At 45.7% G+C, this 4,495-nt stretch overlaps 1 long non-coding RNA gene across 1 annotated transcript; it reads right to left on the bottom strand.

The window, feature by feature from the left end:
• Positions 1-471: 471 nt before the first annotated feature.
• LOC106147345 lies at positions 472-1,614 on the bottom strand. Its single transcript, XR_001232204.1, has 3 exons — positions 1,320-1,614; positions 1,009-1,111; positions 472-748 (listed from the first exon to the last, which is right to left on the bottom strand). It is a non-coding gene; the product is annotated as an uncharacterized LOC106147345 (long non-coding RNA).
• Positions 1,615-4,495: the final 2,881 nt, after the last annotated feature.

Here is a 4,495-nt window from a genome sequence, read left to right as displayed (position 1 = left end):
GTGTGATATCTCAGCAGCTGTGTGGAAAAGCCAAGCTGCCTCCCAAAGGGCATATGGTTAAGGGTTACCTTCTCTGTGGCTTCCTTCATGAACCCTTACTGTGGTGGTTTAGATTTAGAATGTCCCCAAAAGTCTAATGTGTTCAGAGGTGGGGCTTTGGGAAGGTTATTAGGTCATGGGTGTGTAATATTCATCAGTGGGCCATCCATTGATGAGTTAGGAAGTGTGGTCCTGGTTGGAGGTGGTCAAAGGTGTGTGACCCGGAATGATGTGTTTTTATCCCCAGCTCCTCCCCTCCCTCTCTGCTTCCTGGCTACCATGGGTTGAACAGCTTTTCTCTGCCAAGCCCCCCTGCCATGCCATTTCTGCTTTGGAGCCAGCTGACCACAGACTAAACTCTCTGAAATGGGAGCCAAAGTAAACCTGTCCTCCTTTAAGTTTCTGGTGTTGGGAACTTTGTCCCAGTGATGAAAGAGTGACTAATACACCAGATTTGGCAAATTACAGAGCTTGCCTCTGGGTTTTCTCTCAGAAATCACAGAGGCCCAAGAAAGAGGGGCCACTGGAACCCCAATTCCTCCCACACTGGGTGGTTATATTCCAGGCACCCTCTGTGCAAGGTGGTCCTGCAGAACTCTTTTTGTCTCAAACTTGCCATGAATTGCTGTCCTTTACTTTTGCTAGGCCTGGCCCTTTCCTTACTGGGTATGAAATGGGTCCTTGTTCTTCCAGATTTTGGAGGAAGAGACTAGAAATAAAAAGAAACAATTCCATGAACTTCAAGGAAATGTCACAATCATTTAGGGAGTGTGCTCCCTGAGAGCTCTGATCACCTCCCTTCCCTTCTTCCCTTCCTGATGGCAAGTGTTTTCTGCTGTTAGTCACTTTCTTGTCTTTTTACTCCTTAAGCACTCTCCCTCCCTTAGTCCACTCCCTGGAAGAAGGCCCATCTATTGGCCTCTACTTTACCCACAGAAAAAACCATCATGGATATCCCAAGACTCCTACCTTGGTGTGTGAAATTCCTTTGAGGATAATATTCCACAATCAGGGAACATGGAGGTGTCCACTTGCCCTTGAAGAACTAAATACATGGACTGTCTTTTTGCCCCTGAAAAGCAGTCAGTAGAATACCTAAAATACCCGTCAGCATAGGCAAGGTTTTGTTCTAGTAACAAATAGTCCCCAAACCTCTGCCTTAAAACAACGAACATTTATATCTTGTTCATGCTACATATTCACTTGAGATTATCAGAGGAGCTCTGCTCCTCACAGAATCAGCCTATGGGTGTAGCTATTGTTGCAAAAGTTCTACTCACTGGGCTAGAAGACAAGAGGAAGGTGGGGAGTCTTGCATTATGGACTAACAGCTCTCGCCTGGAGGTAGAGATCATTTCCACTCATAACTCACTGACAGGAGTCGTCACCTGGCTCTGCCCACCCACAGGAGGCTGAGAAGTGCAGTCCCACCACACGCCACAGGGAAGGGGTTGCAGTGAGCAGTGTTAGTGACACTGCCTCCAGCTACATCAGCTCCCTACAGTCTTCGGCACCAGGACCAGGAAGACCCATGTTCCCAGACAGCTCCGCCACGGCAAGAGAGGATGACGGTGTCCTCCTGGGAGATGAGGGAAGAGAAACCATCTTTCACCTTAGAGAAGGCCTCCCAAGACTACATGATGATTTCAGCTTTTCTTTCCATTTGCTTCCTGCATTTGCAAGCTTACTTTTCTACTTGAGTTACACTCGCCACAGAGAATTAGCTTAAGGACTGGCACTAATTTTGCAGATGAAAAAAATTAGCAAGTGTGAATTATATAGTTATATCTTGATGAAATCACTCAAGAATCATGGGCAGAACTGAGTTGATTATTTCCTGCTTCGGGAGGAGTCCGTGTTTCCAAGGGCAATCTGCACAGGCAGGTCGTGCCGGCTGGCAGACAGTAAGAACTCCCCAGTTCTTTTCTTCTCAGTTACACTGGGGAGCCAGACTACATATCTTTAGATCTCTTTTGTTCTAAAACGTTATGAATGTAAATTATTAGGGAAAGTCAACTTTCACTGCTGCTATTGCCAAGAACAACCCCGTCTTCTCAACCGCACTGCCCCCGAGCCCTCAGGGCTGGAGTTGCTCAGATAGAGTTCCTGGCCCTGTTTCTCGGTGCCCCTGCCCAGGGAGGATCTGTTCCTGTCTGAGTGTGTCCACCACCTCCAGGTGACACATTCAGAACCCAAACCCAGCACGCAACCTGGCACTCCCAGTACACAAACCCAGGTAGCCTCCCTGAGCCTACACTCATGTTTCTCACAGACATCTCAAATTGCCCCAGAATTGATGGCTTCTCTCCCCAGTCTGGTCCTTCCAAGTTATCCGTCTCAGGATGCCAGCTGCTTGCACTCAAGACCATGGGCTGTTTTGACACCCGCTTCTTGCTTACCCAGCACAGGCCTCCCTGCAATGGTCCGTGGGACTCAGCCCACACCTGCCCTGCCACCCCACCCTTCCACCCCATGAATGAACACAATCTTGAATCTCCTGGGCACTGCAGCTGTCCTCACTGTCACTAAGCTTCTGCTCTATCCCTCCCTGAGCCTCCTGGAGATTCAAAGTGTTAATATTTACTGAAGGATGCATGGATCATACCACTTAATAAAACTTAATAGACTCTACAGTGCATCCTTAATCCAGGACGTTCAAAGACCCTCAGACCACTGTCTCCTATCCCCTGCACTTCCAGTCATATCTCCTGCTGCCCTCCTCCTCACCACAGGATCCAGACTCACTATCCTTCTGCTGCCTGTCCTGGGACCCTTCTCCTGCCTGGGCACTCTGGTCCCTCCTGTCGTTCTGCCAGGCACTTTTTCCTTCCACTTCTTTACCCCGCTTGTGCTTGACCTCCCTACCTCCCAAAAGCCCACCAAATGGTCATTTCCTCCTGGTGACTTCCTGCTGATGTGTGTCACTTAGGGCCCCTCCAGCATCATTTTCCTGTATCACTGATGTGCTTTTTTTTTTTTTTTTTTTTTTTTGGTTTTTCTCCGGTACCGGGAACCGAACTCACGACCTTGCGCTTGCCAGGCAGGCGCTTTTGCCACTGAGCTAAATCCCCAGCCCCTCACTGATGTGCTTTTAATTGTACAGCTGTCCCCATGTGCAATCATGCGCTGCCACACTAAGTTGTGGGTTCCAGAGGGCAAAGATCACGCCTGCTTCACCCGTTGCTCTTTCTGACCCTTTCCCCCAAATTAGCACAGGCTTTGGCCCATAACAAGCATCAAGAAATATCCATATACGAAGTGAGGAGTCTACACAGACTAGTGTCATGGAGACTTTGCTACATTCATTCAATTTGTCCCCACCTCACACAAAATGACGCATGTATGGAGCTGTTCATTACAACACAATTTGTAAAAGGTGCAATAAACCTGAACCCCTCCAAGGGGGACAGGTTGAGTGAGCTGTGACGACACCACATGACAGAGAGCCGTTCAGTGCTGAGTAAGCAAGTCTTCGCACGCTGTCACACAGTGAGTAGAGGATGATGCTCTAAGAAAGGCGGCAGGGCACATATGCCTGTACCTGTTTTAGTTAAAAAATGCAACGAAAACACAATTGAATTTTAAAATAGATGAAAGAAATAGAAAATAAGAAACAAGAGACAGGAATGGAGGCTAGATTCTCTAAATACACTTGCTTTATAGTTCTGAATTTGAAATCCAATAGCTATGTTATATAATTACAAAATAAGGCTAAACCAAGATGGGAAAAAAGCCTTGCAAATCAAAACCAAAAAAATGAACCTAGCTATGTGTCAGGTTAGTAGTTTAACTGCATAGAGAAGAATTGTTTTACTTTTTTTAACAGTATCCAAGAGTCTTACTTTTTATTAAAAATAAGCAGTGCTGTTGATGTTGTTTTAAAACTACACTCACCCAAATATCATTAGAAATCAAGAACTTTGAGTGTGAACATAAAGAAAGTCAACATAAAATTTTTCTAAAGTTAAATGAAATCTCCCATAATCTTATATTTGACTAGAAACACAAGAGCATGAATTAATAATGTATTATTTTCCTTCAAATAAAAAGGAGTGTGAACTTTCTAGCCCAAAGAAACACATATTTCTTTGATTTCCAAAAAAACCACCTACAGCCAGGCATGGTGGCTCACACCTCTAATCCCAGCACTTGGGAGGCTGAGGCAGGAGGATTACCACAAGTTCAAGGCCAGCCTGGGCTACATAGTGAATTTGAAAGGATTCTCTCTCACCAGGAATGGGACAATGAAAGCATCAAAAAGAACAGCACTTGCAATGAAACTAAACATTAAAGAAGTTAAAATCCAGGAGTGCATGGTGATAGAAAGACTGCACACCACATCATTATTCCAAAAACTGATGGAAAAGAAAAAGCATCCGCCTGGACTCTTACACAAATTGTCTTTGGGAGGAACCAATCAGCTCATGGCCAAAAGTTCTTTTCTATGGAAAAACTC

This window comes from Chinchilla lanigera, unplaced genomic scaffold (assembly GCF_000276665.1).
Source record: "Chinchilla lanigera isolate Chin_1 unplaced genomic scaffold, ChiLan1.0 scaffold00145, whole genome shotgun sequence".
Taxonomy (NCBI): domain Eukaryota; kingdom Metazoa; phylum Chordata; class Mammalia; order Rodentia; family Chinchillidae; genus Chinchilla; species Chinchilla lanigera.
Note: the sequence above shows the minus strand (reverse complement) of the source record. Positions and strands in the feature narration are given on the sequence as shown.